Source organism: Opisthorchis viverrini, assembly GCF_000715545.1.
Source record: "Opisthorchis viverrini unplaced genomic scaffold opera_v5_399, whole genome shotgun sequence".
Lineage (NCBI taxonomy): Eukaryota > Metazoa > Platyhelminthes > Trematoda > Opisthorchiida > Opisthorchiidae > Opisthorchis > Opisthorchis viverrini.
This window is the reverse complement of record NW_008752058.1, coordinates 219752-229583: the sequence shown is the minus strand read 5'-3', so window position 1 is coordinate 229583 and position 9832 is coordinate 219752. Positions and strand designations below refer to the sequence as shown.

At 45.0% G+C, this 9832-nt stretch overlaps 1 protein-coding gene across 1 annotated transcript in view; it reads left to right on the top strand.

The window, feature by feature from the left end:
- Positions 1-9832, top strand: part of T265_10730 (hypothetical protein) — a gene marked incomplete at both ends in the record, with an annotated part of 30391 nt that overhangs the window by 7272 nt on the left and 13287 nt on the right. The gene's annotated exons all lie outside the window — the stretch shown is intronic.

The following is a 9832-nucleotide window of genomic DNA, read 5'->3' as shown; positions in this document are numbered from 1 at the left end:
GTCTCAATTCCTGAATTCTCCCGTTTTGTAACTACTTAACGTGGGTCTTGTATCCATGAGAGATATTCAGTTTGTCGACAGTCCGAATTTCTGGATCTAAAGGATGACTTCCTTTGGGTCCTTTTACTGTTCTGTTTTGAATTTTAGAAGTGGGTTTCTTTTGCGTGTAATCATTATGTCTTTTATCTGAGCGATTGTAACGCGGCCAATCAGCTGTTCTCACGGTATTTCAATATATCATACGTCACATGATATATATGAGCCCCTGAAAACCAAATTTCGTTGCCACTGTTAATTCTATGTAAAAAAAATTTTATGGGAGCACAATAATTTGTGTTTTCTGATTGTATTCTCAGCAGATACTCAGAAATTAGTGGTTTGATTTTCAAAACTGATTGTCATGTCCAGTTTAGATGTGTCTAAGAAATTTGCCGCTCAGTCTACTCCAAGGTCACGTTTACAACGACCCTAATATGGTAATCTATATCATTTGTTGCCAAATGAACACTAGCCGTCTACCAATGACCCTCACACTGAATTTGTTTCAATACTTCTAAGATAATGTCCAGTCATTTAGTTAACTTCACTAGCCCACTGAAAGTCTGTTTTAAACATACCAGGCTAGAAAACTTCTACTCTTGAATATTTATGTACTATATGCCCAAGTCAGATTTTATAGCTCTGGTTACTGTGAGATTCACAATGGCTTCCAAACAATAACCTGGAGGCCTAAGAAATTGGGAAAGTGGTATACGAGGTGACACACTTACCTCACACGTCAGATGTGAGGAGATCAAACCCCGACACGGTCAAGGATATGCACTGCTGATGGGCTTCAATAAGAGTGAGAGTCGAGTCTAGTGCTCCACCTTTTGGTGTGTGGACTCATTAGAATGATCACGCCAGGGTAGGTGAAAGATAGTTCAAACGAAAGTTTTGTGAGCCTGCCTTCTACAAATCCCGTGCCCACCCACAACTGAGTAACTAAAAACGTGAACAACTGCACTAAATGGCCTAGCACATCCGTTATTTTAACTAACCTTTCCCGACATTTTACATTATGATGCAGCTGCAACTCATTTTGTAGCGTAAAATAGAAGTACTGCTGTCCGTGAGTCCGTGCATTAAGCTAAGTGTCTGAGAGCGGTTACTTATGAAGTAGCCATTCTAGACGATCATGACTGGGGCAAGTTCCCACGCTAAATTGAGCCGCATCGGGAAGGTCATATTCCTGAAAGTAACCCCAGAGCGCCCGAAACCTAGTGAGACCCTAAAACTCTGCCAGTAGGAAAGCCGGTAAGTATCCAGGTCAGTCAATAATTCAACCAGTTTCAGCAAAAGCCGCTTTGGTGTGAATCGTAGAACCCGTCCTAAAATATCCACATTCCCTAGATCTATTCTATGTTCCGTGTCTAAGGCATGCACCGCCATCGCTGAGCCTTTGGCCAACGTTTGGTATTCTTCTGCATTCCTTTGTTTATCCCTCGTTCCTGCTCACCAATTCTGGTGTGCAATTCTCTGGCAGTTTGTCCTATGTAAACCTCAATGCAATCGTTGCAGTTAATTTTAAACACGCAGTCCCTAGTCCTTTCAACCGGCAGGGGATCTTTCAATTAAACCAAAACCGAGGGTAGCGTTTTCCCCTTCTAAAAAGCTAGTCGAATGTTGGCTAAGTTTAACAATCTTCGAATAATCTCCGATGTTCCTGCTTCATATGGAATGACTACTGTGCCAATCAGAAATCATTCAACACCTGGCAATACCTGGAAGAGTAAGTAATCTATTGGAATTGTCGAGTTCAAACAATACCTCTCTGGGGTGGATTAGAGGGGTTGGCCTTCATTCGAATGGTGTTACAGGGGGGAAAATCATTCAACACCTGGCAATACCTGGAAGTTGCAGTAATCTATTGGAATTGTCGAGTTCAAACAATACCTCTCTGGGGTGGATTAGAGGGGTTGGCCTTCATTCGAATGGTGTTGCTGACAGGGGGGAGTTACAGAGGCTTGGCACGATCTGTCACCTGACTATGTAAGGCAGCTTCTGCAAACGTTGTGGGTGGTTTACTAACTGCACCCATTTTATCCGGAACTCATCATCCTGCTGACAGCCTATCCATTCGATAGTCAACCAGTCACCAAAAAATGGTTTTCCCCGTTTGCCTCATCACATGGATTGTACACAGTTCAATTAGTTCCTCTGTTTTTTCACCTAACGGGTATATAGAAACCCGCCCGATGGTAGCCATCCAACATTCAGGCCACGGGAGAACCTACTTATTTTGACGGTTGACTCATTGGCTTACAGTAGCGTTCGTTTTTTTTTGTGTAGACTACATAACCTCAGGTTTTCTGATCTGTGGACCAAAAATTTCTTGCAGAAAAAGTCAATCTACAACGAATCAAACGTAAGTAAGCCCTATTTCCATAAAGGAAACTACTCACAAGGGTGCTGAAAACTCTTCGACAGCCCACGACCGGTTTTGCCTTTCCAACTGAAACATGAGGCAGCCTGTGTGCAGCACATTCAGTTGTAGAATATCATAAACGAGAAACGAGAGATTCAGCTGGGTTCCAGGTGAGTCTCTCGAAAAACCAAATTAGTTTGCAAATGAGTGTATATTTGTTAGTTTCGTGCAATTTGGTTTCAAGTGGAACATAAGGTTGACGGAAACCTGGGGACTGCGCCTACCTGATGAGCCTAAAAAAGGGCGAAACCGGTCGTGGGCTGTCGACGGATTTTCAGCAACCTTATGAGTAATACATTACAAAGATACATTCAGCATTGTTCTCCAAACAAAAACCCCTCTCCCCTAATAAACGGTTTTTCGGCTATATTTGTAAGGTTCTCCTCATAAGGTTACTGAAAATCCATCGACAGCACACGACCGGTTTCGCCCTTCTTGGGGCTCATCAGGTAGGCGCAGTCCCCGGGTTTCCGTCAACCTTATGTTCCACTTGAAACCAAATTGCACGAAATTAGCGAATATACACTCATCTGCAAACTAATTTGGTTCTTTCGAGAGACTCACCTGGAACCCAGCTGAATCTCGTTTATGATGTTCTCAGTTGGCTGAAAGAACCAAATTAGTTTGCAGATGAGGTTTTTCGGCTAGTTTGTGATTAACCCGGAAGAGCAATACGATTGAATTCTTTCCCAAAAAACCGCCCCAACAACTTTGGTGAATTGTGCGCGTTAAATATGATAAAAAGGACAGCCGGGTGTATAGATCAGTCGCCAGACACTGATCAGTTCTGAAAAATTTGATGCGCACTTTACAGACCGTATCCACTTTGACTTGGTTGTGGGAGTGCCTCACTTATCTGGGCCGCATAAGCCGAAAAGTTGGTCGGACTGTGATAGAATCTGTGACTAATTTATTTCATTTGTATAGAATTATTCTTTCCCGTATCATCTTTGTTGACGGTAAGAAACACTAATGTACTAAAGGTTACTCTGAAGAGTTCATTCAAATGTCACAGTGCCAGACGGAACACTAGTCCCTACTGTGTATCGATAACATCAGCCGGTGAGAACGTTGGGTGATTTTGTCTTCATGTCACGTGACAGTAAAAAATAACAATGTGAAAAGCAGGCTGTTTGCAAAAATCTGCAGCGTGTCTGCACGCTAACTTTTTTTTCAAAGTCACACGCGCGCTTATCGTGAAACCGCGTGCTTTCGAACGGAAGCGATTGGGATACGAACCAATCAGGCAGAGAGGCATCGACAAATAACTCATCAGGCAAAGGGGTGGCGCATCCGGCACGCAAGTGCACTGAACAACGATCGATCCCGGAGTCGCGTTCAATTACACATGCCTTCACTCACATGCTACGTGTATTTGGACTCTGTCGTTCCTGTCTAACAGTGCGTTAGAGTTACTTTCCATCCCCTCACTAAGCAACAATGATATCATTTTCAGATTTAGTTCGAATATTAACTGTTTTCGGAGCGCGTGAATGAAAGGTTGCGTGCAGTGCACGAGAGGGCATTTGTACACAGAGGCAAACCAAACGGCATGCTGCTAGAAACCAGGACAGAATTGATTTCACCGTCCTTCTCCATCATTGACATCAACTTATCCAATCTTTCGAAATTGTGCATCCAGAGACAACAAATATGATGGATTTGGAAGGGAGGACCATGTGTTTTGTACAGAAACGCTTTCAGTCTAATTAACAAAGGCCCGGATTTGAAAAAATACGTGACTGCGGTCATCGAGATATGGCTGCGTTTAGAAGATCTGAACGAGAGGCTTTATCCACCTCTCTTATATAGTGAGAAGATAGTCAGTCACGGTGACAGAGCGTCGGAAGTGACACCCTGTTCGTGTGCAAAATCGCCGGACTGCTACGTTCGAACTGAAAGTCACTCATGCCAGACAAAGAGACACTACACATTTTTGTTGTACTCCACAGTTGAGCCGCAAAAATTTTTAAAGAATCAGAGTGTGGGACATTTTCTTGGAATGCACTACTCGCAAGGTTGCTGAAATCCCCTCGGTAACGCGAGGCCGGTTTCGCCCTTCTGCTTTGGGCTCATCGAGTAGGCGCAGTTTTCGAGTGTGTCCGTCAACCTCATGCTCTATATGAACCCAAATGTGACGAAATTCAGTGACCCAGGGCTTAACTGGTTCCATGATCCTGTCCCTTCTGACTAATTTCCGACTGATTCCCGATAAAGCGATATTTCAGAACGTGACGAAAAAAGTCAGAAAGGGGGAATCATGGGCTGCGAATTTGGTGGTAAGGACACAGTCGATCAATTATATGAATGTCATATGCATACGTGCACTCTACTTGGGGAATGGTCCTACCTGTCTTTAGGGACCTTTTCCAGATAAACCCCCCCACTAATGCAAAAAGTGCATGTGCGAAAAGTTAAGCCCCGCCACTTTTGCCAGGTTCAATTTAATGTACGCACAAAAACTTGACCTATTTTTGATTAAAACCATTCCTTATCTGCATCTAGGCTCACTCTGCAAAAAAATTTTCCGTTCGGACGTAAAACTTTAAATGAACTTTCTGACGCTTTCAACTGTCGTTCATGACAAGGAGACGGCAATACGTTTTTTGCAAAGCCACTGAGTGATCCATCAGCAGCGTTTATACAACAATGGCCACCAAATGACACTTTCAACTGTTTCTGACAGGTGGAGGTGTAATGCCCGACAGTGTCACCAAGAAATCGGTCTTCGAAAGGGAACTTGGCTGGAGCGGTCTAGGATGGAGTTCAGGACAGTAATTCTATTCTTCATTTATTGCTGGTCCGAAATTTGGCAAAAATCAGATTCTGTTCAGATTCTGCCCTACTCCTTCTTGCTCTGTTTTTTATTCAGGTTTGCGCAAATTTAAATGTCACTCGCGGCTGGTTGGATTAGATCTCCCATTATATTCCAGATTCTATTGATAAATGAGACAGAATCTGTTACGTCCATCCGTTCCTTTACTGATTAACTTGGTTAGCTTTTCGAGAGACCTTGATTCATTCTCACCCACTGGATCGGTACGTAGGCAAAACGACAAAACTATTTCGACGTTGATCCTGTATATCAAGTGCAGAACAGACAGCATGAAACAGAACAAAACTACAGTCTTCGTTTTCGAAAAGTTTGGTGACAATCGGTAGATTTATTGCTGGGCATCGTTTCGTTTTTGACACAAAAGCTTCGTCAGGCCAAGTGACTAGGTTCCCAGGTTGGTCGAGATTTAAGGCGGAAGGAGAACCAATCAGCTAAGTCAAGCTAACTCTCTGTCGGCCGAGGGATTTTAGTGTGTTAGAGTGGTTGAACAAGTGTTGGGTCGGTGGGGAAACCTACATGTGTTTGGGTCCTGCCTAGGGTCTAGTTCTTCTGGTTCGGTTCATTTGATGGTTCCTCTTGAACTTCGTTTGAACCTTCTGTCAGTCTGTGTGGGTGAGCTAGTGCTAAGATAGTTGTGTAAGAGGGATGCTGTGACCTTTCGTCGGGTTGGAATTTCCACCCCCACCCCCTAGTTTTTTCTCATGATTCTACGTGGATTGACAACCACGCCTTTACATGTCAACTCGGTTTACCTAAGACCGCTTTCCATACGATCGCCAGCTCCACACACTGAGTTCCAAGAAGTTTCTCCTGAACTCCCTTTTGTAATGATATGAACCTCCTCTGAGTTCTCGGAATTGTTTCTGGTTTATTCTGGCTCATCTTAGTGTAGCTGTGAGAATTAGAGCTAACCGAACGTTTTCTCAGGTCTGAGATTATGGATACCACGAAGCTTTTAGAAGACAGTCATTAAATTTGTCATAGTACTGCTTTCCGAACCTGCCTTAAACGGATTCGCGGTTATTTTGAATCACTTCTAAATCCGTTAATAAAAATAAAAATAATCGTTCAGCTGTAGCGCCCTTTCGGTGCCTAGCTGCCATGCCACCCGAAGGAAGCACGAGGGCTGGGATACTGTCAGGTTGCCCAAGCCTCTACAGGGGAAGTCGAGTGGCGGAGGGCGGGTTCGAACCACGGACTTTCCGGTCAGTAAATTCGCGCTCTAACCACTTGAGCCATCTCGCCCCCAAAATCCGTTTAACCCTCTACTACTTTTCATTGTGAAGGCAACACACTAGTTGCTGACAGATACACTAGAAAACAACCCTACGTGTGTGAATATTCGTTATTCTTATGTTCACAAACTTCTAAGGTACCCCTTGTGGAGCAGGTGTAGTTGAAAGCACCAAGGAAGACTAAGATTATGGGTCAGAGTGTGGAATTATGGTCGATGCAGCCTCTATCCGATCGACATCTCGCTTGATGCTCACGGATCAAGGTTTAGCATGCCGGTGGAAATCGGCAAAGACTAGTGACACCAGAAGCCTTGTTACAACTGGAGTTGAACTGACGCCTCTGTGGTTAATACACTCCCAGCGAGTACTTCTTTTGAAGATGGGCCATTCTATCAACCGCCCCCCCCCCTCAGTTGTCTGGGTCTCTCCTCCCATATACAAGGAACTCACTGCTGTTTCTGAACAGAGCATGTGGCATGGACAAGGAGCGTGCTAACGCCTAAGTAGGGATAGACGGTCGGGCACTTCTCAGGCCGAACAAAGCCCCATATTTTCATTGCATCTTTCCTTCAATGATTGATAGCCCGTATTAGAAGTAGTAGGTGGCAAGCTGAATCCTGTTCCGCCTAAAGGCTCAAACGCTCATCTTTCCTTGATATCAGATATCGCTGACAGCAGGCTTTCGAGGACCTGTCGAAGAAATCAAGATGAACAATCTACGGGCGTTTTCTTGGGATCCATGAAGACCCGCGCTCTGGTGTCTGAGTTTGGCCAGAGCTGAAATAAAACTTAGCCATTGTCTGCAACGGAAGCCATCCATCTTCTGGACCTTGAATGATCCAACAGCGTTCCCTGCTATCTTTCAGGCTTTTGATTATCCACCGTTTGGGAGACTTGAATGCGCCATCGTAGTCATTAATTTCTGGTGTACCAGCAATAAGATCTGCCAGTTCCGGCTATGTCTAGTGTTCATTTGATCGAGTCGGATGGCTTGTACAGTCTGAGGTAAAAGTTGATAGCGTAGCTGTTTTCACTCTCTTCTATCCATTCTCTAACCCATCTTTGCCATCAGTGTCACTGTACTTCCAGCGGTTCTCCAACGTGGTCAGCTCGATATTATTATTGAGCTGAAGTTGATAAACGAAATCGCCCTGCTGACAGAAAACGAAATGATAATTGCCCCCCCCTCATCACTATGGCATGATATGAATCAAGTTGTGTAACCCAGAAGGAACGGTCACCTTTAATTGAGGCCCCATCGGTAACTGTTAGCCATATGAACCAACCGAATGCATATCTGGCTTGAGCTTGTTGACCTTCAAGTAACTGGATGTGAGCGCTAATGATAAACGTTCTTAATGGCCAGAAGCAGATGTTCAGCACACTGAGCATCGATCTTAAGTGTACCATCCAACTCTGCTTCATTGGAGCAGGTTCGCCCAAATTGTGCGTTCATGTTACCCGACAGGATGGTAATACCCGTTATTCCTTTTAACCGAAACAAATTCGATAAAACCCATCCTTCCTAGCATTTGAACTGCAGTCTATCGGGCCGATACGATAAATAGTCACGGTTTGCCTGCACTGGCCTTGATTGAACCGGACAACTGCACAGCGCAGCAAGGTCTGTTTACTTGGATTCAATCCAGTAAAGTACTTCCAGTCTTAGGGTTGGGTTCCCACACCTGAAGATGCCACAAGCCGTTGCATCAAGATCGTCAAAGAGTGAAATGTAGAACATCCGATCTCACTTTAAATGACTTGGAATGCTTGAACGAACTGGGGTATTGTAAGCGTGTTTTGGAAGGGGAAGCAAGGTCTCACAGAGAGACGTCTGTTGTCCGATTGAAACGAGAGTACAGACACTGAAATCTTTTGCTTTTAGTAAAGGGTTATTTCGGTTTTGTTGGTCGGTAGTTTGAAAACCGAGCAATCGTTAGTTGACTGTTAAATGGATTGATCGCATAACACCATTGGATGGACGGTGAGAGGGTGTAAGTGAGGGGCGATGAGGAGAGAGCTCCAAGGTCTAATGGCACTTCCTGGTTGCCCATGCCGACGAAGGATGTTTGGTTTGCATTCTCCGTTTTGATACTTTAACTGAAAATCTGATGTAAAAGTGTATGGGAGAATGTAGGGATCCGGTTCCCCATCTGAATAGTAGCCCTTGACTCAAGAGTCATCCACACGACGGCGGGTAGTGGGCTCTTGTTGAGAACCCTGCTCCAGGCCAGTTAACCAATAACCTGGGCTGCATGGGTTCGGTTTAACCAGGGGCGCAAGGAGTAAGCCACAGGTGTCTCACTCCTGGTGTCACCTCACACAGCAGATGCCTTTGGAGCCGATTTCAAACGTATTTCGACCGTATTGGACAGTCACGGTCAACCAATGAGTGATCGGATTTTTCGGTTTTTAGGGCCGACATTTCCCAGTCCACCGTTTCTCTTGGGAAGGTAGCATCGCTACTGACCGCCTAAGAAAAAGCCTTACTTTTCTTCCACTCCCATAGAGAAGGCAGTGCGACTTCACCACCAGACTACATCGTATGGCGGTCATTCTTAGTACGTCGACTCGCTGCTCTTCGTCCTTGCCACTAAGGTGCACAGTTGAAAGCAGGCCAGTCAACTCGATTACCGTACTTGTATTTTGGATTCTTGCTTCCGACGGACCACATACGTCAATACGTCGAGCTAAGATGGTTCAGTGGTTAGGGTGCGAACTTACTGACCAGTAGGTCCGTGGTTCCGACCCAACCCCTGCATCTCGACTGCTCCTGTCTAGGCTTGGGCAACCGGATAGTATCTCAGCCCCCGTGCTTCCTTCGGATAGCACGCAGCTAGCCACCAAAAGTGTACCACAGCTGAACCCTACCTACTTTGGGGAATCAGCGTACGAGCAAGAGCAGCTTGCTCCGCTTGATCCAGAGTGTGAACACTAAAGGTGGACTTCTACACAAGATTTTGGAGCATGGAAGTCTAATTTGAGTTGCCGAAGGCGAGCAAAGCTGTCAATTGACTACAGGGTCCATGGTTCCAACCCGACCCCTGCATCTTGACTGCTCCTTTCTAGGCCTGGGCTACCTGATAGTGTCTCAGCCTTCGGATAGCACGCAGCTAGCCACAAAAAGTGTACCACAGCTGAAGCCTACCTACTTTGGGAAATCAGCTCACGAGCAAGAGCAGCTTGTTCCGCTTGATCCAGAGTGTGAACACTAAAGGTGGACTTCTACACAAGATTTTGGAGCATGGAAGGCTAATTTGAGTTGCCGAAGGCGAGCAAAACTGTCAATTTGTT